Source organism: Lagenorhynchus albirostris, chromosome 3 (genome assembly GCF_949774975.1).
Source record: "Lagenorhynchus albirostris chromosome 3, mLagAlb1.1, whole genome shotgun sequence".
Lineage (NCBI taxonomy): Eukaryota > Metazoa > Chordata > Mammalia > Artiodactyla > Delphinidae > Lagenorhynchus > Lagenorhynchus albirostris.
The window spans coordinates 165,156,295-165,184,009 of record NC_083097.1 but is presented as its reverse complement, the minus strand read 5'-3'; the positions used below and the strand labels follow the sequence as shown (position 1 = coordinate 165,184,009).

Genomic DNA, 27,715 nt, shown 5'->3' with positions numbered 1-27,715 from the left:
CACGGGGCTGTTGAGGGATCAGATGAGTTCATTTAAAATAATGACTGGGGCTTCCCTGGTGGCGCAGTGGTTAAGAATCCACCTGCCAATGCAGGGGACACGGGTTCGAACCCTGGTCCGGGAAGATCCCACATGCCGCAGAGCAGCTAAGCCTGTGCACCGCAACTACTGAGCCTGCGCTCTAGAGCCGCCGAGCCAGAACTACTGAGCCTGCGTGCCTAGAGCCCGTGCTCCGCAGCAAGAGAAGCCACTGTGATGAGAAGCCGGCGTGCAGCAACGCAGCCAAAAATAAATAAATAAATTTATTTTAAAAAATAAAATAAAATAATGTCTGCCATGTAGATTCCCCGTGATGGTTTCTGGCTAATGTTATTATTTTGCATAGGCGAGAAACGGAGGACAAGGCCTGCATTTGAGAAATAATCAGTAAATGCAATTTTCCCCTCCCCAGTCCACCTCTTTTTCCTCTCGCTGCTCCTGCCCCAGCAAGCTCTGGAGGCCAAGCTCAAGGTCTGAATTAATCCTTCACCTGCTGACCTTCAGCCCCATCTGTCCAGCAAAGTTGCACAGCGGCCTCCCTTGCCTGGGTGCTGAGGGCGGTCCCTGCCGTTTGGGGGCCCATCCCCCCTCCTCTTGCCCTCGTCCACAGAGGCGGGCAGCCACGGGGCCTCCTACCACCCCACAGCTCTACCCTGGGCTGACACTAGGGACACGCAGACAGACACAAGGAATCTCCAGTGCATGCCTCCCACGGACACCTGGACATCTCCTGTCCAATCCAGCCCCTTCCCTCCCAACCTGCTGGTGTCCTGCGCTCCCCACTCAGGGACATCCAGCTGGCTACCAGGCCACAGAGGGACATCGTGCTAGGTGCACAGTCAAAGCCTGTCCTGCAATCTCCCTCCCACCCCTCTCTCTTTCCTTTCCCCAGTCCCTCCAGTATCCAGACACCCTCCTCTCAGAAAACAGGCCCCTTTCACTCTGTTCTCTCCGTGCACTGCCCATGCTGAGCCCCGTGACCCTCCAGATTGCTAATCAGAGCATGATGCCCTCCTATGAAAACCGACTGTGGCTCCAGGAAGTCTGAGCCCCAGGGCCCCTAGGCCTGAGTGGACAGCCTCCCCCAGGCTGTCCCCTTGGGTCACACTGGGCTTTTGTTTTCAGTGGAACCGCCTCTTGCCCAGCCCTCTGCATCCCTGCCCACCTGTTCCTTCAGCTGAGGGACATTCAGTCCTTGGGAAGGTTATCCCGACCTCCTAGCCACATCCTGGACATCCTGTTCTCACCCCCGCCACACACACACACCCCCACCACGTTGACCTGGAATTACCAAGGGGTCCCCTCATAAGCTTCAGCTCACAGGCCCCAGAGAAAAGACCCTGCAGTTAACACTGGCACCAAAACCCCAGAGCGAGGAAATAAAAGGGTTGATGGGAACGAACCATAACTTTCAAAACAGAGTCCAAATTACGACAAGGAATTCATTCACTTTATAGTGAACAAGATGTGGGTTATAACTGAAACTACAGGTAACTCTTGAAACAAATTCATGGGGTGCTTTTTTATGGAGGGTGGGGCATTCCCCCCCATGAATTTGTATTTAATAATTCACATGTAATCTTCCAATAGCATTCTGGAAAGAGTCATTTTGGGGGACAGACAGACACACACACACACACAAAGAAAACAAAACATAAAAAGTGGGAGGGCATGGTGAGTTGAATTGTGTCCCGCCCCTCAAAAGATAGGCTGAAATCTTAACCTCCAGTACCTGTGAATGTGACCTTATTTGGAAATAGGGTCTTTTGAAAAGATATTTATTTATTTATTTGGTTGCGTCGGGTCTTAGTTGCGGCTCGTGGGCTCCTTAGTTGTGGCATGCAAACTCTTAGTCGCGGCCTGCATGTGAGGTCTAGTTCCCTGACCAGGGATCAAACCTGGGCCCCCTGCATCAGGAGCGCGGAGTCCTAACTAATGCACCACCAGGGAAGTCCCTGGAAATAGAGTCTTTGCAGATGTAATCAAGGTACGATGAGGTCATCTTGGGGCAGAGTGGGCCCTAAATCCAATGACTGGTGTACTTATAAGAGAAATTTGGAGAGAGCAAAACACACACACAGAGAAGTGAAGACAGGCAGAAACGAGAGATGCTGCTGCAAGCTGAGGAACGCCTAGGAGTGCCGGCAGCCACCAGAAACTAGGCAGAGGGAGGAAAGATTCTTCCCTAGAGCCTTTGGAGGAAGCGTGTCCCTGCCAACACCTTGATTTTGTCTGTTTGTTTGTTTGTTTTAGCCGCACTGTGAGGCTTGCAGGATCTTAGCTCCCTGACCGGGGATTGAACCCATGTCCCCTGCAGTGGAAGCACAGAGTCCTAACCACTGGACCGCCAGGGAAGTCCCTTGATTTTTGGATTTTGAACTTTCAGAACTATGAGAGAATATGTTTCTATCTTTAAGCCAACCAGTTCATGATAGTGTGTTACCACAGCCCCAGGCAAACCACACACAGGTCTCAGGGTCTGATTCATTTTGCATTTGAGTCATGCTCCCTGGAGCAACCAATCCTGCCTTTGCCAATGGCCCCCTTCTCCATGTTTAATTATGTCTTGGACTGACAACCAAGTCTTTCTTTGTCAATGACTTATCAGCGTTTTTGGTCCCTCTCTATAGCCTCTTCTGTCTACCGATTGGAATCTCACCAGGTTGCAAGATTTGTCATATCATTTTGCGATCGACTTGCAGTGTGTTAGCATTGTGTTTTTGTGGAATGTTTATAATATCCCACAAGCAGAGAATGACTGATTCCCACCCCATCCCCCCAAAAAGTCATGTCCCATGGGTGTGGCTCAGTTCTGGGAAAAAACTTGGAGGTTTGAGTGGGGACCAATTTCCTAAATTATCAATTTAGTAGGAAACAGTTTTCATATTGTGACAATTCTAATGTCTCCCCATATTTCAAAACTATCCTCCTTGAAGATGTGACAGCTCTAGGGATCTCCCCAAAACTGCATCTAAAAAGATGGATGACGCAAGTGCTCTTGGAACAACTGGGAACACAAACCTGGATCCCTACTTCACACCACGCCTCAACATAAATTCCTGATGGATCAAAGTTTTACATGGGAAAAATCAGATCATAAAAGCACTATGAAGAAAACACATGGGGACTTTTTAAAAATAATAATTTGAGAGTAGGTAAGGCTTTTTTTTTTTTTTGGCTGTGCTGCAAGGCACGTGGGATCTTAGTTCCCCGACCAGGGACTGAACCCAGGTCCTTGGCAGTGAAAGTGCTGAGTCCTAACCACTGGACTGCAGGGAATTCCCTGTAAGGCCTTTCTAAGAAAAATAAATTAAACATAAAAACCGCAAAAGAGGGTTTCCCTGGTGGCGCAGTGGCTGAGAGTCCGCCTGCCGATGCAGGGAACATGAGTTCGTGCCCCGGTCAGGGAAGATCCCACATGCCGCGGAGCAGCTGGGCCCATGAGCCATGGCCGCTGAGCCTGCGCGTCCGGAGCCTGTGCTCCGCAACGGGAGATGCCACGACAGTGAGAGGCCTGCGTACCGCAAAAAAAAAAAAAAAAAAAAAAAAAAAAACCGCAAAAGAAAGAGGTGGATAAGTCCAACTTCCTAAAATCCAAATAGACTTGTGGGGAGAAAACATTATAAACAAGGTAAAAATACAACTCGGGGGGGTACAGAAATATTTATAATAGAATGCTACTCAGCCATAAAAGAGAATGAAATAATGCCATTTGCCACAACATTGGTGGACCTAGAGATTCTCATAGTAAGTGAAGTAAGTCAGACAGAGAAAGACAAATATTATATGATATCACTTATATGTGGAATCTAAAATATGACTCAAATGAACTTATCTATGGAACAGAAACAGACTCACAGACATAGAGAATAGACTTGTGGTTTCCAAGGCGGTGGGGAGGGATGGATTGGGAGTTTGGGATTAGCAGATGCAAACTAATACATAGAGAATGGATAAACAACAAGGTCCTACTGTATAGCACAGGGAACTACATTCAATATCCTGTGATAAACCGTAATGGAAAAGAATATGAAAAAGAATGTATATATACGTATAACTGAATCACTTTGCTGTAAAGCAGAAATTAATACAACATTGTAAATCAACTATATTTCAATAAAGTAAATTTTAAAAAATGCAACTGGGGTGAGTGTGGATATTACAGCTCATATCAGAGAATAAGTCATTTCCTTAATATTAAAAAGAGTTTCCAGATGTATTTTATCATAAGTTTTAAAGCCTCTCTAACTAAAACAAAACAAAACTAAAGAAAAAAATTTTTTCCAGGAAAAGAATATAGAGATCCACCTTTTAAAGACCGAGAGGATGCGCAGCCTCACCCCAAATAATAAAAACGCAAATTAGAACTGCAAGATTTTTAACCTCTCAGATTAGCAAAGTCCGATAGTTCTGCCATTGTGGAGGGTGGGAGCCTTGCTACAACAGCTGTCAAAATTCTACCCTCCCACACGCCCTGACTAGCAACTCTACTCCTAGGAACTTATGACGATCTACTCACCCTGACTCAACATCACCTCTGCACCAGGTTACTCATTACACCGTTACTTAGATTAGAAGCAAACTTCTTGTCCGTGGATAGGGGACTTGTTCCCTTAAAAAAAAACGTGGTGAGAGCTGCCCAGCTCTGTGGCTACAGTAAAAACCCTTGACTTGAAGAGTGTAAATTGAGGAATTGGATAGTATGTGAATTATATCTCTAAGGCTGTTACGTAATAATAATAAAACAAAACACTCACTCCCCCTTTCCAAAAAACAAAAACAACAGCAACAAAAAAGAGACTTCTTTATGTATTGATATCAAAGCACTCCTAAAAGTATTAAATTAAAAAACAAGATTCAGGTGCCTCAAAAAGTTCACATAGGGCTTCCCTGGTGGCGCAGTGGTTGAGAGTCCGCCTGCCGATGCAGGGGACGCGGGTTCGTGCCCCGGTCCGGGAAGATCCCACGTGCTGCGGAGCGGCTGGGCCCGTGAGCCATGGCCGCTGGGCCTGCGCGTCCGGAGCCTGTGCTCCGCAACGGGAGAGGCCACAACAGTGAGAGGCCCGCATAGTGCAAAAAAAAAAAAAAAAAAAGTTCACATAGAGTTACCATGTGACCCAGCAATTCCTCTTCTGGGTCTATACCCAAAGGAATTGAAAGCAGACACTCAATGAGATAGTTGTACACCCATGTTCATAGCAGCATACTTTACAACAGCCAAAAGGTGGAAGCAACCCCAGTGTCCATCAACAGATGAGTGGATAAACAAAATGTGGTCCATCCGTGCAATGGAACAGCCCGGATGAACCTTGAGAACGTGATGCTCAGTGAAGTAAGCCAGACACCAAAGGACAAATACTGTCTGATTCCACTTCTAGGAGGTCCCTAGAGGAGTCAGATCCATGGAGACAGAAAGTAGATGGTGGGGGCCAGAGGCTGGGGGAGGGGGATGGGGAGAGTGTTTAATGGGGACAGAGTTTCAGTTTGGGAAGATGAAAAGTTCTGGAGACGGATGGTGGGGATGCTGTACAACAAAGTAAATGCGCTTAGTGCCACTGAACTGGACACTCAAAGTGGTTAAAATCGTAAATTTTATGTTACGTCTATTTTAACATCCATTTTAAAATATCAAGATGCAAAAGAATGAATAAGGTGCAAGTTATTCTTTCAAAATAAAGAAAGAAAAGAAAAGAAGATGTTCATTTCTACACAGAGATTCTTTCAGGAAGCTGAACCCATGAATTGAGCTGCTGGGGGCCTGGGAGACAAACATGGCGGGAGAAATTTGACTGTTATAGGAAAGCCTTGGGCAGCTTTTGAATGGTAGATATTTACTGTTCCAAAGCGGAAACGTTCTAATCAGAGATTGTCATCTCCTATTTGAAAAACGCTTTTAAAATAGTACTCCTGGGCTTCCCTGGTGGCGCAGTGGTTGAGAGTCCGCCAGCCGATGCAGGGGACGCAGGTTCGTGCCTCGGTCCGGGAAGATCCCACATGCCGCGGAGCGGCTGGGCCCGTGAGCCGTGGCCGCTGAGCCTGCGCGTCCGGAGCCTGTGCTCCGCAACGGGAGAGGCCACAACAGTGAGAGGCCCACGTACCGCAAAAAAAAAAAAAAAAAAGTACTCCTGGGAATCCCCTGGAGGTCCAGTGGTTAGGGCTCCAGGCTGTCACTGCCGAGGGCCCGAGTTCGATCCCTGCTCGGGACCCCGCAAGCCGAGCGGCGCAGCCAAAAAATAAATGAAATGAAATAAAATAGGACCCCCAAGTTCCTCCTAATCAAATCTAAGAGAGGGGATGGTGTCTTCGATCGGTGGGTATCGGCATGAGGGCTCCCATCCTGGCTACGTCACCGCGGGCAAATCATCTCCCCTCCCAGAAGGATGATCAACCACCACGTTTTCCTCGGGGCCATCCTGGTTTGAGTCCAGGCACCAGGTGGTTGGTCCCAGTACCTCAGGGCTCAGAGGTTTTTATCTGCTGAATCGCACAGACCTTGCGGGCATGCAGGTGAGGATGAGGGGAAATGGCAGGCTTCTCAGATGCTCTCAGGGTGTCGGAGCACCGGGCAGGAGTCAGGAACCAGGGCTTCCTGTGAGCCGGAAGGTAAGGGTGAGTGGTGAGTGGTGCACACACAAGAGGTACAGGGGTCCTTTCCCTTGTCTCACCGACAGCGGGCCAGGCCAGCCCTGACCTCCCCAGGGACAGAGATGAAGGGGGAAGGAGAGAACCAGCCCTGGGGGAATGGGTGAGTGGAGAGTCTGAGTGAAGGAAGATGAGGGTCCCCTGTGCCCCCACCCACCCAGCAAAGGGAAAGAAAGCGGACAGAGAATAAGAGATCTGAAGGAGCTGGCTTCCAAGACAACTCCTCCCCGTGGCTGTGTGGCCTAGGGCAGCTTCCTGCACCCCTCTGGGCTTGAGTCCTCATCTGTGAAATGGGAATTTTCACTGCACTTGCTTCACGGACATGGTTGCATAGGTTCATTTCTGTAAACCTCTCAGCACAGCGCCTGGCATCAACCTGACCGTGGAACTCAAACCCGGTTATAGCCTCTGGGGCTCCGGGAGCTGAGAGAGGGCTAGACTGGTGGCAGAGGGAAGCTGGGTGCTCTGAGCACCTACTCTGGGCAGGTGAGGACACAGGCATGGAGCCAGGAGGGCACTGGGGTGGGGGTAGAGGGGAAGCAGCGGGATTAGAGAGGAGCTGGACGCTGTTCTGGGGGGGAAGAGGGTGAGATCCAGCACCTGCTGGGCAGGGGAAGCTAAGGCTGCGGTCTGTCCCTGCTCAGATGCATGTACACAGGCACCCACAGAAAGCTAGACAGACAATGGACACACAGACACCCCCAAAGACGGACTGACACACAGATGGACACACACACACCTAGAGACACACCCAGACAAATACACAGAGACACACAGAGACAGACATACACATACACTCCCAGATACACAAGAAAACACAGAGAAACACACAGATTTAGATGGACATAGAGACACACAGACACATCCAGACAGGCACACCCAGCAAGCGCTCTTTCTAAGCCTTTTCTCAGGCAAACTCCACTTCTTGCCTTGCCTCCCTCCATCCTCTCTGCCTTTAATGAACATTTATGAAGCACCACTGTATGCCGGGCCGTGTTCTAGGTGGCACAGGGTGGGTTTGATTAAGAACCAAGACGGCCACATGGACACGCAGGAAGAGTATTTCAGCAGAGGGAACAGCCAGTGCAAAGGCCTCTCCTGTCCCCCATCCTCCCCCATCCCATCCCGTCCCCCAGCCCTGACTCAAGCCATTTGGAATGGGAGGAAATACGGAGAGAGTGGTCCCCGTAGGATCCCCCTACCCCAGTTGGCCTGGTTATCTTCCATTCCATAGAAGAGGATGCCATGGGGCTCAGAGAGGCTGTGTCATATACCCGAGGTCACACAGCACAAATGTGGGCTCAGAGCTGCCTGAATTGAGGGCCTCTGTCCGGCCACGGGCCTGAGACAGCAGATACCTGCCCAGTGTGAGGGGCTGGCGTGAGAGTCACTAAGGTGGACACTCCAGGGCACGGAGAGGCAGTGACAGATAGAGAGACATCTGGGACTTCGGTCCCTACCCCACCAGAACAGGGGAGCAGCAGCCCCTGAGGCCACTAGAGGGGGCAAAGGGTCCCAAGGAGTGGGTGATGGGGACACATAGCAGGGGTTGTGGGTCTGACCTGGATGGGTCCTCAGGATGCTGATTTGGAAACAGCGTCAAGATAGGAGGGGGTCTGACAGTGCAAGCAGGTCTCTGGATGGGAGGTTGGGGCTCTGTCTGAGTCTCCTATTGCTACAGTAACAAATCATCACAACATGGTGGCTTAAAACAATACACATTTTACCTGATAGTTCTGGAGGTCAGAACAAAAATGGGTCTCACTGGGCTAAAATCAAGGTGTCAGCAGGGCTGGATTCCTTCTGGAAGCTCTTGGTGAGAATCTGTTTCCTGGCCTTTTCCAGTTTCTAGAGGCTGCCTGCATCCATTGGCTCGTGGTCCCATCAGTCATGTTCAAAATCAACAGTATAGCATCTTCCAATCTGTCTTTCTCTGACTCTCCTCCCTCTCTCTTATAAAGACCCTTGTGATGACACTGGATCACCCCCCCCCCATCTCCAGCTCCTTTAACTTAATCACGCATGCAAAGTGCCTTTTGCCTTGTAAGGTCACATATTCACAGGTTCCAGGGGTTAGGATGTGTGGGCTTCATTATTCCACCTAGCACAGGGCCCATCGTCCAAGGTCCAGGGTCCAGCCTTCAGTCCTGGCCATGATGGCCCCGGGGTCTGGAAAAGGCCAACGTGCTTGGGACCAGCCATCTGACTAGGGGTGCAGAAGGGACAAAGAAGCCCTCAGCTTATTACCTGGATCAGGGCTTATCAGCCTCCCCAGTCCTACTTTCCTGTCCCACACTCAAGCACAGAGGGTATGAAGGTGTGGAGGGGAGGAGGACGCAAGGGGCTCCCCCCGCCTCCCTAGGGTCCCCCTTCCCACCACCCAGACACCCTACATTGGACTCACCAGCTTAGAAATGGCTCCATCTCCCCACTTCCCACAACCAGGCCCTGGCTCCTCTGATTCCCACAAACCCTGGCGATTTTACCACTAAATCCCTCCAGAGTTCCTCCCTTCACTCCTGTCTGCAACTCCCAGACCACAACCCAGCCACTCCTGCTGCCGTCTCATTTTAAATCTGATTGTGCCTCTCCCCAGAGAACCCTGGAGGGCCTTTAGTGACTGGTCCTGCCCTACTGTCCTCTCATGACTCACCGTTGGACCCTAACTCAGCTAAATCCCCCACCCACTCATCTCTCAGGTTACAGATGTCATCTCCTCCTGGAAGCCTGCCCTGAACACTCCATGCACACAGATGGAGTGGGCTGGGGGGTGGGGTCAGAAGGGCATGGAGTAGCCCAGAAGCAGCCCATCTGCAGAAGGTTTGGCCTGCATCTCTTCCTGCCAGGCTGAGCCCTTCCTCCAGCCTCCCCACCTTTGCCCATGCAGTACCTCCCACCTGAAATCTCTCCCTGACCCCGGCCCACCCAAATCCTCTATTGAGGGCCTCCCCTCCACATCTCCAGGAATCTCCTGCTTCTCCTCTGGGGTCTGGACCACCCCATTCCACCATGCCTCTGGTGTCACTATTAATCCAAATGGCTGCCACGTTCTGAGCACCCCCAGGTGCAAGGCGCCGTATACCACAGTCCTAGTCGCAACGCTGAGAAAAGAAGCTTTATCATCTGCCTTTTCCCTATGTGCAAAGGAGCTCTTGGAGGGCCGGGAAGAAAATAAAAGGGTGAATGTGGACAGAGGGGTTCTGAGGGCCAGGCTGACAGCTGACGGAGAAGGACGCACACATTTGAAAAGAGAAGGAATAGCCCAGCAGAGGGAACAGCAAGTGCAAACACTGGGAAACTGGATCAAGACGGACAGCTTCATCCACATTTGCAGCAGAGGTCTCTGCTGCCCTCCCCCTTTCTATGTGTGGAAATCAAATCTCAGAGATGTGAAGCAACTTGCCTAGCCAAAAAAAGCCCGGGCTTCCCCCACCTTGCCCTGGGTCTGCTTCAGGGAGAGACATTGTCCAAAGGTGAAGCCACTTGCCCAGACGACGTGGGGTTGGCCAGCGGCTCTGGAACCCCCTTCCCTTCAACTGGCGACAGCTGGACCACGAGTCCCTTAGGTGCGGCTCAGGTGCTCACAGACCACCTCTGCCTGATGCGAGATTGTCCTGCGTTCATGGCTCGCCCAGACTCCCCGCCCCTGTGCGCTGGAATCACCTTCTGTTCCCCCCGACCAGAGGGAGCCTGGGGCTTCGCCACCCCCCACTCCGGCCTATCTCCCAGCCTTATCTTCCCAGCTCTGCAGCCTGCCCCCTGCCCCCCCACCGAACCGCACCCTTTGCCCAGCTGCCCTCCACGCCTCCCAACTCCCAGGGTGGTTCCTTGGGTTCCCAACTCTGAGGTTGGACCCAGGAACCACGAATTGGACCAGCTTGACCTGAAAGCTGGGACAGGTCCCCAGACTTGGGGCACCGGGGGTGGCCTCTGAGGTCTGGGGCGGAGTCCGGGCCTCCGCCACAACGACCAGCGGTGCGCTCGGGCGGATCAGGGCGTCCGTGGTGTGTTGGCAGATGCGCGGTTGGATCAGAGCCGCGCCAGAAGAGGGGACCCGGGAGGGGGCTGGTGAGGACCTGCAGCGAACGGAAGAGAAACCGGGGCTGACTGAGCGCTCAGCGGATGGTGCTAGGTTCAAAGGGAAGAGATAAAGCACAGGAAAGAAACCTGCGGCTGGATTCCTCCAGAGAGCTCAGCGGATGGTGCCAGGTTCAAAGGCAAGAGATAAAGCACAGGCAAGAAACCTGCGGCTGGATTCCCCCAAGGCGCGCCTCGGTTGCGGGGGTGGGGGCGGGCGGGGCTGGAGGCGGGGCCCTGTAGCGCAGGGAGGGGGTCCAGGAAGCGGCCTAGTCGCACGGAAGGGGCCGAGCTCCGTTAGGACCCCGCGCCCCGCTGGGCTCAACCGGTCCCCGCCCCGGCCCCGCCCTCCAGGCCCCGCCCCCTATCCCGCCCCGCGCTCCCCTAAAGCCTGCTTCCCCGCCCCCGGCCGAGGCGGTGCCCGGAGCAGAGTCCGGCTGCGTCGTGCGGGCGATACGCGTCTCCTTCTCCTCTGCATCTGCGCCAGGCGCGCTCTCTCCCGCCCCGCCGCCGGCCCCTGGTGCTCCCGGCAGCCTGAGCCCCCAGGTAAGCGAACCCCCTGCGCCCCGAACGCGGACCGGAACGCCACTCTCGCGGAGAGCTCCGGCCCCGCCTCCAAGGCCATGGCGCCCGCGGCGGCCCCCAGCCGCATGCAGTCCCCCATCAACTCGCCCGGGACGGCCTCTCGGGGCTTCCCATCTGGTCCCAGGCCCGGGCCGCCTCCCCGATAGAGCCCAGCTCCCCCGAGGGCCCGGGCGCCGCGAGCGCCCGAGGACGGGGCTGCGTAACGGGCGGGCCGGAGTGGGGACGAGCCTAGCACGGTGACGCGGGGGAATCCGGATGTGTGAACGCGAGGACCGCGACGGGGGGTGTCGGTCCGTCACCAGAGAATCCATACCTAAGGGGTGCCACCGACGTGCCAGGTCTGGGGATGCAGCCGGGGCCGTGGCCTCGGAGCCCGCAGCGCGGCCGCGTAGACGGCTGGGACCCGCAGAAACAGACACAGATCATTCCAGACATGCTAAGTGCGGGGAAGACAACACATCTGCGAGATGGGTTAGGGTCAGGGAGGCATTCTCGGAGAAGGTGTCATCCGGGCCTGAGGGGACCAGCCAGCGAGGGGTTTTTAGGCCCAGAAAACAGCAAAAGATTCTGAGGCAGGGCCCAGACTGGTGTGTTTGCTGAGCGGAAAAGAGGCCAGCGTGGCTGAAGTGCAGTTTGCTGGGGATCCGAGGTGAGAGGAGGTTGGCCCCCGGGGCCACGAAGATAAGAGGCGGATGTGGATTCCGTTCTCAAGTCTGTGATGACCACGTAGGCTTAGAACAAAGTGAGTGACCGGATCCACTTGTGTCTTAAGAAGACCCAGCAGCTGCTGTGGCCAAAAGAGACCGGAGGAAACCCTGGAGGAGGCTGCTGGTTTGGACCGGACAGGAAGGGGGGGATGGAAAGTGGGTGAATTTGGGTTCTTTTTGTCAGAAGAACACTGCCTGTATTCCCTGCCTGCTCAGAAGTGGGGCAGGAAGGAAAGTGCATGGAAGAGATTTCTGGCACCGGCAGCTGGGAGTGTGGAAGGATAGGAAAACTGAGGGAGAAACACATCTGAGGGTGTGAAGCTGTTGTGACTGAGTCCGATTTCCAAAACTTGTGAGATACCACCTGAGGGGGAAGGTGCCTGAGGACCTGACTCTGAACCCAGGCCAAGTCCAACGTGACTGAGTGCAAGGGGGCAACCTGGATCTGTTGTATGGGGCCACCTGAATTAGAAATTATGGAGGGTAGGGTTGTCTTTGAAGCCCCCCGACCCCACCCCAAGTCCCTAGCCTCAACTCAGCCCCCTTCCAGAAGGAGCTGCTGTGAATAAACTTGACAGTGGTGGGAGTGGCCAGAGCCTCACTCAGCGCAGCTGGGTCCCTGTAGGCCCAGCCAGGCTGCAGGGAGGAGGCAGTTGGGACCTTCCTTGCCTGCCCTCCCAGCTCACCTACTCCCAGCTGGGAGCCTTGGTCATTGAATTGGCCTTGGGGCCCCAGAGAAAGTTTTCTGGACTTCAGTTTTCCCATCTATAAAATGGGTCAATAGTACCTGTATCTGGGAGTGTTGTTCTGATCAATGGAAGTCTCGGCTATGAAATAGGAAAGGGCTTGGCCAATCCCAGGGCCAGCCTTACGCCTCGGGGGATGGAGGAGGGCTGCAGCACTGGTGGGAGTTCTGGGCCCGGTGAGCCTCCATTTCCTGCTCTGAGAAATGGGAGGAAGGCATAAGGGCGTCCACCTCCAGAACCCACAGTCTGCAGACTGAGTGAGTTAGGCGTGTAAAGTGTTCAGTTGGCCGAGCGCCTGGTGTGACGTGGTCACTGGGCACAGGAGCCGCTGGGATGAGTGTAGCTGGCCGTGGGGAGCTGTCTAGGGCTCACTCCTCCCACCACCCCTGGGATGCCCACAGGAAAGCAGGCACCAGGGGGCACGCTCCTCTCTTATCTGGGTACCACAGGGTTTCCCCTTTCCAGCTGTCTGCAAGCTGCCTCTGACCTTGTCCTGCCGGTTTGAATGTAGTGCTCTCAGGCTAGTGACTTCACCTCCTGGTTCAATTTCTTTACCTATAACATGGGAATAATAGCAGTCATCACCTGAGAGGTGTCCGGCTGGTAATAAGCACCTGTGAAAGCAGAGGGGATGCCCGGGTGGAAGCAGGGGGAGCCCCGAGAAGTGACCTGATTCAGCCTCTGGAAGGGTGGGGGAAGCCTTCTTGTAGGAGGTGACCATCTGCCAGGTTACTAAGGATTTTTAAGAGTTCATGGGCAGAGAGACCAGTGAACAAAGATGTGGAGGGGAAGCACCACAGCATGCATGGGAGGAGCTGCAGGCAGGAGCCAGGAACTCGGCATGGGAGTGACTGCACTGGTCCAGACCCTGACGAGGCTGGACCAGGTGGAGGTGTGGATGAGAGAAGTGGGTGCATCCTGGATAGACTTGAAGTTGAGGATGGGGTGGGGATGGAATAGCCACTGATGGGTAAGCAGGTTCAGGCGCAAGTCAGCAGTCTATTTCCCAGCATCTGGAAATTGTGATGCCGCTAGACACCCAGGTGGAGACCAGGTTGCCGGCGGGGGGGGGGGGCGCCTAGAGCTTGGGAGACATCCCCACCCTGGTGGGATGGATTGGAGAGAGGGTGGAAGGAAAGAAACCAGGAGTGGGTGGCAAACCAGAAGCCAAGGCAGCAAGGGCTTCAAAGTGGAAGATGAGATCAGTCTCTGAATCCCCTGCTTGAATAATTTCTCCCCATGGCAGGGGTCTTACTCCCTTATTTGATTGCCGTTCCTTCCCCAATGCCCAAGCCATTCAGATTGGCCTTCTTTTTGCTATCCGTGAATCGGCCCCTCAGACCCAGCCTGGCTCTGACCAGATTGACACAGAGGAGGCCTTTCTCCTCCGTCAATCTGGCCTTTGTACCTTTGTTAATACGATCCTGTCACACCAGTTCTCCACACTGAACCAGCAGGATCTCACCTCTCTCCCCGCTTCCTCCTAGGCTCCCCAAACCATATTTTGCTTCAGGGCCCCATGACTGTATTCAAGGAGGGGTCAGGCCTCTGCCAGCGACCCCCTGAGGATCCCCCCCACTACCCTGTGCTTGGCCCCAGCTCCCTCCCACCCTGTCATTGATTCATTCAGCACGTACTTCTGAAGCACCTGTGCTGGGAGGCACTGGGAACTAGCAGAGAACAAAATGAAGCTTCCCTGCCGCACCCCCCCCACCTCATGGATGGAGCTGACGTTCTGGGAGGGGGGCAGCCGGGAGAGGGAAGAAACCTGAAGGATGAGAAGGAGCCAGCCAGGTGGACATCTGGAGGAAGAGCATTTCAGGCAGAGGGACTAGCATGTGCAAAGGTCCTGAGGCACGACCTGGCCTGGCATGTTGGAGGTATAGCCGAGTGGCCACTGTGGCTGGAGCAGAGTGAGCCATGGGGAGAGTGAGGAGAGGGGCAGATGAAGAGACTGAGGGTCCTCAGGGCCCCTCAATCCAACAATTGCAGACCCTGGTTGGGCCCTTGCTTGAGGGGTGCAAGGTTGTTGGGCCCCACTGCTGTGCAGTTTGCAGGGGTGTTGCTTTGGTGTGTTGTCCCCTGTGTGGAGTGGTCAGTGCACCCTGAAGGCGGAGGAGGCTGGCAGGAGGAAGGAAGAGGAGGCCAGCCCTTTCCTGGTGGGCAAAGCTTCTCCCCTTCCTCCTGCACGTGGCGGGGGGCTCAGCTGACCTGGGAGAATCCCTGGAGGGGCTGGAGGGAATGGAAGGAAGTAGCCAGGGAGAGGGTGCTGATGGAGACAAAGAAGGGGGCCAGGGAGGCGGAGGAGGTGCAGAGCCCAGAGCTGGGTGTTGGGGCAGGATGTTCTCAGGGAGGTGACCGGAGATGGTAGGCAGGGGCCTGGCTGGGCCTTGAAGATGAGCAGCAGAAACCAGAGCAGGTGTGTTTTGAGGATGGCCCCCTCCACCAGCCTGCTGTCACTCCCCTTCCAGGTGTAGGAGAAAAGACTCAGCATCCCTCCTCATCCCACCCCCCACGCCCGTGGACAAGGACCTGGTCACCTGGGCCTGCTCACCCTTCCCACCCACCCCCCATCCAGGTATGCACCAAACCCCTCCAGTTTCAAAGGCTTCACAGAGGGGATTCGGACACTTGGGTGCCGGCACCTAGATCAGTGGTTCTGTGGAGCCCAGACGCTGTAGCCTGGACCGTTCCCCGACCCCCTCCAAATTGGGGATGGGTGCACCTAAGGGCACCTCCCTTTGGCCCTGGCTCAGCATTTTTTTTTTTTTTTAGGCTGGGCTGCCCATGGCATGCGGGATCTTAGTTCCCCAACCAGGGATCGAACCCGTGCCCCCTGCTTTGGGAGCGCCGAGTCTTAACCACTGGACTTGCCAGGGAAGTCCTCTTGGCTCAGCTTTGACCGTGATCCTGGCAGGAGTGACGGGGCCACAGCTGGATCAAGGCTAACCTATCAGGAGATGGCAGGGGACAAGGGCAGTGACAGGAGGGGAGAGCAAGCAGGACGAGCTCTGGAAACGTCAGCCTCTGGGTGTCATTTCTCCATCTGAGCTGTTGGCTAGGGCAGGTCTAAATATAAGGTTGTCACCTCCCTGCCCTCACCTCTCTTCCCTCCCCGCTCTGTTCCAGCCCCAGGGGCCTTGTCTTCTATGCCTTGAATCAACCAGTCTTGGTCCTGCCTCAGGGCCTTTGCACAGGCTGTTCTCGCTTCTTAGAATGCTCTGTCCCCACGGCCTCCTCCCTCATCTCTCTTTTTTTTAAAAAATAAATAAATTTATTTATTTATTTTTGGTTGCTTGGGTCTTTGTTGCTGCGCGCAGGCTTTCTCTAGTTGCGGCGAGTGGGGGCTACTCTTTGTTGCCGTGCGTGGGCTTCTTCTTGCGGTGGCTTCTCTTGTTGTGGAGCACGGGCTCTAAGCGCACGGGCTTCAGTAGCTGTGGCACACAGGCTCAGTAGTTGTGGCTCGCGGGCTTAGTTGCTCCGTGGCATGTGGGATCTTCCCAGACCAGGGCTCGAACCCATGTCCACTTCATGGGCAGGCAGATTCTTAACCACTGCACCACCAGGCAAGTCCCTGGGCCACAGATTTTAAGGCAGTTCTTGGAGGAGGTATCAGGCTGTCCTCAGGTGTCTGCTTCCTCTAACGTTGTTCTTCTCACTGGCAAAGTAGTGACTCTGAATTCTGAAATGGTCGCCTTTTTTATACAACCAAATTCACGTGACTCTATAGACATGTTGCAGTTTATGGAATAGGATGCATTTATTTGACCTCAGAGCCTGTATGAAGAGCCCAGGGAGCAAACCTGAGTTGTGGGTCCTGGCTTCGGTGAAGTTGACTCTGAGGGTTAAGGATTTTCAGGATCTTTTCCAGGGGTACAGCATGAAAGTCTCGGTGATTGAGTTGAAAGAATTAGGCAGATGCTTGCGGTGACTTCTGCTAGCCACATAGGCTGCAGGTGCTTGCCTGTTTCAACCTGTTTCAACCTATGACAGCATTCAGCCAGGACTCTGAGATGAACCAACTGAAATTTTGGAATTCGCTGAAAAGTCATGACTTCGGACCTTGGGAAGTCTAAAAAGGACACGAGACGGCTTCCCTGGTGGCACAGTGGTGGCCAGTGCAGGGGACATGGGTTCGAGCCCTGGTCCGGGAAGATCCCACATGCCGCGGAGCAACTAAACCCGTGCGCCACAACTACTGAGCCTGCGCTCTAGAGCCCACGAGCCACAACTACAGAGCCTGCGAGCCACAACTACTGAAGCCCACGTGCCTAGAGCCCGTGCTCCGCAACAAGAGAAGCCCCCACAACGAGAAGCCCGCACACCGCAACAAAGAGCAGCCCCCGCTCGCTGCAGCTAGGGAAAGCCCGCGAGCAGCAACGAAGACCCAACGCAGCCAAAAGCAAATAAATAAAATACATAAATGTATAAAAAAATAAAAAGGACATGAGGCATTTGCATACAAGGCTTGCTCATACATTACCTAGAGATTGGTCACGGAATATTTAGAAACCATCACTGCAGCCATGGCTTTCATTCAGAGTAGTTCTTTACAGAGAAACAGAGGCTAGCTGTCTCTCTCTGATTACTGAAATATTCTCTGATCACTCCCCTTTGTAAATGTTACCAGCATTTGTTTGTATTTTGCCTAGACATTCTCCACTGCCTTACCCATGCTGATTTAACTTGGCTGCTCTGAGGAGGTAATTTTTGAGCTCGAGGCTTGAGTTGGAGCTGGTGGTGGACACCCACAGGAAGTGGAATTTGTTGATTGCCTCCCCTCCAGATCCCTCTCTCCACTGGGGAGACAGACACATCCCTGGGCAGTTACAATGCAGAATAACCTGGGCCAAACAGAGGGACCACAGGCTCTCTGACCCAGCCTGGCAGTCCTGGAAGACTTCCTGGAAGCAGTGACAGGCAAGCTGCTTACTTGAAAGGTTAGGGGAAGGTGAATAGTGATCCAGGTGGAGGAAACAGCCTAGACAAAAGCTATTGCATTGGCAGTTCCCTGCCGGTCCGGTGGTTGGGACTCCACACTTTCATTCCCGAGGGCCTGGGTTCGATCCCTGGTCGGGGAACTTCGATCCTGCAAGCTGAGCAGCATGGCCAAAAAAAAAAAGAAAAGAAAAAATTAGGCATCTGGGTACTGCATTACAGCAATGTTTCTGAGATATGAACAGACCCTGGGAATCAGGCCATGGACACTAGGCTGAGAACCAGGGAGTCTGGTAGCTGCAGGAGGTCAGCAGGGTAGAGGGGGCGTGGGCAGGGCCAGATCACAAAGACCTTGGTGATGAGTGCCAGGCGCAGACGGAGGGGTGCCCCCCATGTGGGCCCCCTCTCCAGGGCTGGAGAGGGACAGGCCTGTAGAGTGAGCCTCTGTGGGGTTGCTGAGAGAGTGATGGATGGGAAAGAGGAAGTGCTTAGTCTCCAGTTACACAAACACCCCTGGTTCTTTTTTTTTTTTTTTAACACCCCTGGTTCTTAAAGGGCCCACGGACAGACTCCCCTGGGAACCTTTCCCTGCGCCACCCCTGATGAGCCATCTCACACGTGCCCTGCTTGGCTCCCCGCCCTACCTAGGTGGGCAGGCAGGCACTGGGGTGATAACTCCTTCAGTGAAGGCGCTGCTAGCCTGAGGCCACCCGCCAGGAGCAGATCCTCCCAGGCTGGCTTACTCTGAAGTTCACGGTTAGCCTCTGTCCTCTGGGACCCTGACAGGTCTGCAGGCCCCTGTTCAGCTGTATGTCAAGTCAGGGGGTACTGGGGCTCCCAGCTCTTGAGGCCACACCCTCTCCCCATCCATCCTCACCACTCTTCCTTCTAAAATGATGCCTTCTCCGAGTCCCCCATGCAGAATTTGCCCAAAAAGATCTTCTGGTCCTGTCCCACCCCTGGGCTGTGTGTCCCCAAATTCCTGCCCAAGCCAGTAGTTCCCAGATCAGGCTGCCCACCCCAACATGCTCTAGCCCCACCCCCTGAAGACACCCCTACCCAGCCGTGCTTCCCAGCCCCCATCACCTCTCAGACGCCAGCCACTGGTGACCTCTTGGGGCAGAACTTCGCTAATCTGAAATCCCAAGGACAGCCCACGTGCCGGGGTTGTTCACAGGAGAATCACCCGCTTCTGTGGACATCGAGGCCCAAGGCTCCCATTGCTGCCCCTGTGTCTTTAAGGCTCAGGTGACAGGCACTTGTCAACTTTCCCTTGAACAAGGAGGGCTCAGACCTGGGCTGGCAGGCTCACCAGAGTTCAGTACCAGCCAGGACCGAATGTCATCTTCTTTTCCTCGTGTTTGTTTTATGGCCACTGTCTGCACGTGATGCTGAGAAGCTGGCTTTCTCTTTCTCTTTTTTTTTTTTTTCCATTATAGTTTATTGCAAGATATTGAATATAGTTTCCTGTGCTATACAGTAGGTCTTTGTTGTTTATCTATATATAGTAGTTTGTATCTGCTAAGTTCAAACTCCTGATTTATACCTCCCCCCACCCCTTCCCCCTTTGGTAACTAAATTTGTTTTCTACGCGTGTGTCTGTTTCTGTTTTGTAAATAAGTTTCATCTGTATCATTTTTGTTAGATTCCACACATAAGTGATATCATAAAATATTTGTCTTTGTCTGACTTCACTTAGTGTGATAATCTAAGGGCCATCCACGTTGCTGCAAATGGCAGTGTTTCTTTTTATGGCTGAGTAATACTCCATTGTATATATGTACGGCATCTTCTTTATCCATTCATCTGTCGATGGACGCTTAGGTTGCTTCCATGTCTTGGCTATTGTGAATAGTGCTGCTATGAACAGAGGGGTGCATGTATCTTTTTGAATTAGAGTTTTGTCCAGATATATGCCCAGGAGTGGGATTGCTGGATCATATGGTAGCTCTACTTTTAGTTTTTTGAGGAACCTCCCTACCTGGTCTCCATAGTGGCTGCACCAATGCCCACCGACAGTGTAGGAGGGTTCCCTTTTCTCCGCGCCCTCTCCAACGCTGGCTTTCTCTTTCGGGGAAGGAGATGTGGATGGAGGGAGGCAGCCTGGGCAAAACCCGGAGGCAGAGAGACCAGGGCAGAGGTGGCCACAATGATTGAGATGAGAGATGGGGCCTCGTCGGCGGGAATCGAGCAGAGAAGGGGGGACTCGCTTGATTGTTACAGGGGAGATGGATGCAATTGTGGGACGTGGTGAGTGGCTGAGTGTCCAGGGTGATGGGGGGTGGTGAGGAGGGATTGGGATGGCTCCCAGATTCCTGTCCCCGAAGACTGGGTGCATGGTGGGATCTTAGCCAAGAAGCGTGCTCAGGGTGGAGGATAACTTGAGTGTGATACGTCTGGGCGAAGCGTAGCCAGGCGGTGTTGGGTTAGCCGGTTTGGCATCGGGGGAGAAACCTGGCAGCTGCAGGAATCTGGAAAACCAGAGCACAGGCACACCGATTGTGGCTTCCGGGTGGGTGAGATTTCCCAGGGAGAAAAGCTGGTATGAGAGGGTACAGGACTGGCATCATTTAGGGCCAAAGGAGAAGAAAAACATCTTGCATTAGGTTAGGCAGGCTGCCACGGTTGTTAGGAGAGCCAGAAAGGGGGGCAGATATACTACTAGGAGGTCAGGAATCCACGGACAGAGAGTTGACCACTGGGATTGGCCTGGGCCAGGGGGCGGTCACCGGCGACCCAGGCAAAGTCCAAAGTAGCGAAGCAGAGATGGGGAGAATCACAGGCATAAAGGCAGCAGGTCCCATTTTCCAAGAATGCGTAGGCTGCCGCTGCTGGGCTGAGGTTCCGTGAGCCCGTGTTCATCTAGGACGCTGGGTGGTATTGAGCTAAGTTCACATGCAGCCTGGCCGTTTACCAACCGTGTGACCCTGGGATGATAAGTCAGTTCATCCGTGCCATGGGGACAGTAACCGCATCTCCCCTGGAGTGCAGGAAGGTGGGTGCTTGGGGCAGTTGGCGCGGGGCCTTCCTGGAGCTAGCGTCCTTGGCAACACCTGGGGTGGTACCAACACCGGTGTGTTGAGCAGTCGCTGCTATGGGTGTGAACAAGGCCTGCTGTCCCAGGAAGCAGTTTGGCTTTTGCTCCTACTTCATTCTACCTGAAACGGCCTCCATGAATGCTGTCATCTGGGGGCAGCAGAGGGGCCCAGCAGCCAGCTGGTGGGAGAAGTAGGGCAGGTGTTAGACCAGTTTGGGCAGAGGTGGGATGCAGTCAGAGTGCAACCTGGAGCCCACAGTTCCCTCCGCCCTGGAAGGTGGGTAGCAGCAGCATCTTGGGGGCTGACCTTGACTGGGAATTAGTTTCATAAATGGTGAGCCGGGAGTGGGGGGCTGCTTGCCAGCCAGAAGTGCCCCCTCTGAGCCCCTTTTTCTTCTCTCTTCTGTTTGGTATTTTCTTTTATCTCTCTCCAAACTAGTTAGCTCTGTCTTCTACAATCTCCAAGCAACTATCAACCCCACAGTGGGAAAAATTTTTTTCCCTTTTTCTCTGGATAAATAATGCTTCCTTCTTTTTCCCTTGCACCATGTATATTGCATTTTGTTTATATATTTTTTAAGGTATAGTTGATGTACAATATTGTATATTTAAGGTGTACAACATAGTGATTCACAACTTTTAAAGGTTATACTCCATTTATTCTTATTATAAAATATTGGCTATGTTCCCTGTGTTGTACAATATATCCTTGTAGCTTATTTATTTTATATATAGTAGTTTGTACCTATTAATCCCCTACCCCTGTCTTGCCCCTCCCCCTTCCCTCTCCCCACTGGTAACCACTAGCTTGTTCTCTGTATCTGTGAGTCTGTTTCTTCTGTGTTATATTCACTAGCTTATTTTGTTTTTTAGGTTTCACATATAAGTGATATCATAGAGCATTTGTCTTTGTGTGACTTCACTGAGCATAATACCCTCCAAGTCCATCCATGTTATTGCAAATGGCAACATTTCATTCTTTTTCATGGCTGAGTCCACGGTGAATTTTTTACTTCAAATATTGTATTTTTCAGTTTTAGAATCTCCATTTGGTGCATTTTTATAATTTCTGCTTTTTTTTTTTTTTTTTTTTTTTTTTGTGGTACGCGGGCGTCTCACTGTTGTGGCCTCTCCCGTTGCGGAGCACAGGCTCCGGACGCGCAGGCTCAGCGGCCATGGCTCACGGGCCCAGCCGCTCCGTGGCATGTGGGATCTCCCCAGACCGGGGCACGAACCCGTGTCCCCTGCATCGGCAGGCGGACTCTCAACCACTGTGCCACCAGGGAAGCCCCCTTGAGTATATTTATAATAGCTGCTTCAAAGTCCTTATCTGCTCATTCCAACATCTGGGTCACCTCAAGGTCAGTCCCCATTAATCTCCTTCTTTCTTGAGTATGGGTCATGTTTTCCCGTTTCTTCACATGTCAAGTAATTTTGGATTGGATTGTATGCTGGACATTGTGAAAGATAAATTGTAGACACTCTGGATTCTGTTGTGCTCCTCTGAGGAACATTGATTCTTTTTTTTTCATAGGCAGTTAAACTGTCTGGACTCAAGTTCCAAAGTCTGTTTTCCTGTAGTGAGAGGCAGGTGTTATCTTACTTTTAGCTTTAGCCGGGCTGGTGGGAGTCTGCCTTGCACATGGTTTAAGGGTTAGCAAGAGACTTGCACAGCATTTTTGGATAGAATTTGGACTCTTTTTTTTTTTCTTTTTTTGGCTTTTTCCTTTCCTGCATGTTCTACTCCATTGTTTAACTGTTGTGGTCTCTTTGGGCTCTGTCGTCTCATTTTTCAATCTAGTTTCTATTTCCGGTAAATAACAGTGAAAAATGGGAAACTCATCCTGTGCTGTTCCCTTATGCCAGGTATGGACTCCCCTCCAACTTCTGCCTATCTTTGGTCACTCTCTAGAGCAGTACTGCCCAGTAGAATTTTCTGCAATGATGGAAATGTTCCATATCGACACCAATAGCGCCCAATATGGTAGCCACAAGCCACACGTGACTATTGAGTGTAGAAATGTTGCTGATACAACTGAAGAACAGAATTTTAAATCGTATTTAATTTTAATTAATTGAACTTTAAATGGCCACATGTGGCTAATGGATACCATATGGCAGCACCAGAGCTTTCAGGTAGTTTTTTAGTATGTAGTCCGGAGTTTATCATTGTTACCTCTGAGAGGGCGGTTCTGATGCAGCTAACTCCGCTATTACCAAAGACAGAACTCTTTTGGTGGTTTTCCATTTACATGAGTTACATATGAGGCCATTAGTGTCTGTCTGCATTTTGCTTTCATTTTTTTCCACTCAGTGATCCTCCCAAGTCCGTGAACATAGAGCTTTTCCTCCTCCCCTCGTCCCAACTTGATATTTTCTTAATTGAAAAAAATTTTTAATTGTGGTAAAACACATATAACAAAAAGTTTATCATCTGGACCATTTTTAAGTGCACAGTTCAGTATTGTTAAGTATATTCACATTGTGGTGTAACCAATCTCCACGACTTTTTCATATTCCCCAAACAGAAACTCTCTCCCCATTAAACACTTAACTCCTCACCCCCTCCCCCAGCCTCTGGCACCCATCATTCTACTTCCTGTCTCTATAAATTTGACTCCTCTAGGGACCTCCTATAAGTGGAATCAGACAGTATCTGTCTTTTTGAGATTGGTTTATTTCACTGAGCATCATGTCCTCCAGATTTATCTGTATTGTATCTTCTCCTTTTTTTTTTTGCGGTACGCGGGCCTCTCACTGTTGTGGCCTCTCCCGTCGCGGAGCACAGGCTCCGGACGCGCAGGCTCAGCGGCCATGGCTCACGGGCCCAGCTGGGATCTTCCTGGACCGGGGCACGAACCCGCGTCTCCTGCATCGGCAGGCGGACTCTCAACCACTGCGCCACCAGGGAAGCCCTATCTTCTCCTTCTTTTAAACACTTATGTAATATTTCATAGTATGGAATCCTGAGGTTTCTGCTCCCCAGCATTGGACATCCAGGTTGCTTCCAGCTCTCACTGGAAGGGAGAGAGGGAGGAACTCCAAAGGGACATAAGGAAATATGGGGGAGTGATGGATATATATGTTCATTATCTTGATTGAGGTGATGATTTCCACCAGTAGGTACATATGTCAAATGCATTGAATCACACACTTTAGACATGCATGGTTTCTGCGTGTCGTTCGATAAAGTCGTGTTGGTTTTGTTTTTGTTCTTTTTTTTTTTCAACTGTAATAGCCCAAGCTCCCCTTACACTCCCATCTGTATGCTTTATCCCTCCCAGTCCCGTGCAGGTAACCTATCAGATCCTGCTGCCTCACCCCGGCTTGCCTCTGGGGCTGGGCCTGCTCATTTCCCTCCTCAAACTTCCAGAGACCTGCTCCCCTCTCCTCCCTCAGTCCTTCTTGAAACCTCCCTGACCGAACCCCCAACACACACGCACACTAGGTGATGCTGGGGACCCTGGAGATCTCTTCCTGGTCTGACCCTCCCTGTCTGGTAGTGGGAGAGACTCAGCTCTCTAAGCTCCCTGGGGCCAGCCAGGGCTGAACAGAAGCTTTGAAGAAAGACCTAGGGTGGGGTGGGGCAGGGCTAGGGAGGGAGCTCTGCTTCCTTAGGGTGGGAGGGGTAGAAAAGGCCTCTTAAGGAGCGAATTGAATCTGACCCAGGTCTTAACTGGCCCAGTGAAGGGGGTGTGGGCACTTCCGGAAAAAGGCACCACCTATGTAAAGGCCTGGACTGCTGGGAGATGCTCTTGGGAACCCTAGCACCTGGGTGTGGGGTAGTGCAGGAGTTATAGGAGGGAGGGAGCAGATTCCAGGAGGTCGGGGACCCCACTGTCAGCCCCCAGGCAGCTGCAAAGCAACCCTCGTGGCCCCACTGTTGGTTGCTTTACTGGGGGGCAGTAGGGGGCTGCATCACCAAGGGGTGGCGGTGTAGGCTGTGGTGAGGAGGGGTGGCCAGTGGGCTGCGGATTCTGGGGGACATGGCCTGGCTCACCCAGACCCCTTAGTCTGCCCGGGACAGGGTTGGGGGGTGGTATAGATGTTAAGAAAGCAAAGTTCAATCCTGTGTGAGCTTCTGGGGCCCTGAAAAGGCTCGGGGACAGCTTAGGGGTGGTGGTGGTGTAGGACCTTGTTCCCTGGGAAACCTTGATAGGCAGAGACAGGCCTGTGAGCCCTGAGCTCACTGGTGGGCAGAGCAACTCCCTCCCCATCCTGGAGAGCTTCTAGCTCCGACTCACTCCCTTGTTGGCTGCGTGACCTGCGTCCAGCTGCTCCTTGCTTTGAGCCTCTGGCTTCCCGGTTCTGAAACAAGGAGGCAGTGGACCTACACCATGGGGATCAAGCTAACTTTGCCCAATAAAGCAGGTGGTTTCTTTTCCTAGAAAGTTTGACCACCTGAGCCAGAGTCCTCCCATCCACCCACCTGTCCATGTGTCTGTTCTACCTGCTTTTTCATCCACTTAGCAAACATTTAGTTGGTACTTACCATCGTCCTGGGCCCTGAGGATACAGCAGTGACTAAACAACATTCTTGCCTTCCTGAGGCTTATGTCTTGGGATGAGGCAGACAGACAAGTGAATAAGAAAACAGATCAAGTGGGGGGAGGGGGCTGAAGCAACAAAATAGGGTAAGAAGATGGTATAATATGGTGGCTTCTTTGGTAGTGATCTGAGAAGGCTTCCTGAGGAGGTAATTCTGAACTGAGATGTGAATGATGAGACAGAGGTTGTGTGGGAGGACAGCACATGCAAAGGCCCTGAAGCAGGAATGAGCTTGATGAATTGGAATCCCACCAAGCAGCCATTACAGTAAATTGAGCTAGTGTGGGGGAGGTGGGGGTGGGGTGGGGATACTAACAGGGCCAGAGTGTGGAGGGCAGGAGTGTGTCTAAATATGAGGGGCTGAGTCGAGGCAGAGCCCTGGACTTGGGGCCCTCCTTAGGGTCCTTGAAGGTGGTTTCTCCTGGACTGGCTGCATCTCTGGTCATTAGCACCCCGCAGGGACCCTGCTCAGAGAGGCCAGAGTGGAGGAGCCAGGGCCCAGTGCAGGGGCGGCTGTGGTTATCTACAAATAACCCCCACTTAGTCCATCATGTGTTCCCTGCCTGGGCCTCCAGCCGAAGGAGTCAGGTGACCCCGGGCAGCAGGCGAGGCTGCAGGGGCCGGGTGAGTGTGCATGTGTGTGTCTGTTCTTCCCTGGGCAACCCAGACATCTGGCGTATGAATTGATTTACTTCTTTCACAACCCGGGCAAGTCCTACACTTCCAGCTAGATTTAAAATAAAACCAACCTTTGTGCACAGCCCTGCTGTGCTGGGCAGTGCTGGGGCCTTTGGGGGTCCAGGGGAGCGACAGGGATCCTGTGCTCATTGACCCCTCCACGTGTCAGCACAAAGCCCTGCTCGCGCGCTCTCTCTCTCTCTCTCTCTCTCTCTCTCTCTCTCTTCCCCAATCTGGGGATATTTTTAGCCACTAAGAAGGATTATCAGAGTCTGGCTCCCAGGTGGCAGGGGCAGGGCTGGGAGTGGGACCAAAGTGCCTTTAAGAAGCAGCGGGGCTGGGAGACCCAGCTGGGGAGAGGGGGCAGGGTGCGGTGAGGAGGAGGAAGCCTCAGGCTGGTTAGGCTAGACCGGCCACCCATTTGGCGATTCTCCAAGTGACTCCTCAGCAGCCCTGGGTGAGCCAGCGCGGGCTCATTCATTCGCTACAGCTTTTAAGGAAAGGCTGCAGAGGCCGGGGTGGGCGTTGGGGGAGGGGCGGTGGGGTGTGTGTCCAGGAAGAACCACTGGGAACCTGCGCAGACCAGCACCCTCCTTTCCAGACTGCTCCCCATTGCCCCCTCCTCTCTACTGCTAATTGTAACTGTGTTATACTTAGTGCTCGCTCCACCCCAGGCATTATTCCCAATCCCTTCCGTGTGGAGGCAGGGGGCATTGTTATTCCCATTTTACAGATGAGGGAACTGAAACACTGAGTGGCAAGGTCAATGACAAGGTCAATGATGGGTAAATTGCAGGAATCAAATCCACTGCAACAGCAGCATGGTGCATTTACAAACTGCTTAGCTTCCTGAGCCCCCACAACGGTGCAGTAAAGCAGAAGATCTGGCTGTACCCATTTTTCAGATGGGGCAGCTGAGGCCCAAGGAGGCAGAGTGTCACAGGGAATGAGCAGAGGAGCCGGGGTCCAAAAGAGGAAAAATGAAAGTTGAGGAGGAGTGCCTCCCTGACCCTCGTTTCTGCCTGTCCGTCGGGAGGAGGGCATCTGTCCGGGGCAGGAGTGGAAGAGAAGTTTGAACCTTGCTGGTCATGGATGCCTGGTTACAGCCGTACCTGAGCCCCTTCTGTGTGCCGGACACTGCCCATGTGTTCCACATGCAGGCTCACTGGCCTGCTCGACCACAATGCAAGGAAATGGGTGACTTCTCAAACCTCAGAGTCTCTTCTTTATCAAGAGGGTAAAGGGGGTGGGCAAACAGACAGACACAGGTTACAGAAAGGGTAGGAGGTCCAAGGCCAAGACCTCTGCAGTTAGGTTGTGTCAGTCTGAAGCCCCCTTGGAAGGCTCGCAGGTTTGGAAAGTGCATTTCTGTTTTGCCCTTCTGACTTGAGGACCAGAAAGGACGATGCCTGCTTCAGCTGAGGGGACTGGGGTTTGAGGCTGGTCATGCTTCCTTCCTTTTCCACCCTCCCCCCCACCAAAAAGACTGCCTGGCCAGCTTCCAATGTCACAGTGAATGAGGCAGAGCTGGCAGAGGGTGCTTTAACTGGATCTGAAGTAGGGGCAATCGGGAGGTGCCTCCAGGAGGAAGTGGCAACTGAATTGGGTTTTGAAGGATGCATAGGAGTTTGCCAGACAGACATGAGGGCTGAGACCTTGCCAGCTTTCCCCACCATTTTATGTCCTCAGCACCCAGCATGGGACAATAAATGTTAGAT

General features: G+C 52.8%; 1 protein-coding gene across 1 annotated transcript in view; it reads left to right on the top strand.

The window, feature by feature from the left end:
- Positions 1-11,163: 11,163 nt before the first annotated feature.
- The window catches only part of CERS4 (ceramide synthase 4), a 30,611-nt gene continuing 14,059 nt past the window's right edge, over positions 11,164-27,715 (top strand). The window contains exon 1 of the mRNA XM_060145322.1: positions 11,164-11,304. The gene's annotated coding sequence lies outside the window, so the exon portion shown is untranslated. The remainder of the gene's footprint in view (positions 11,305-27,715) is intronic.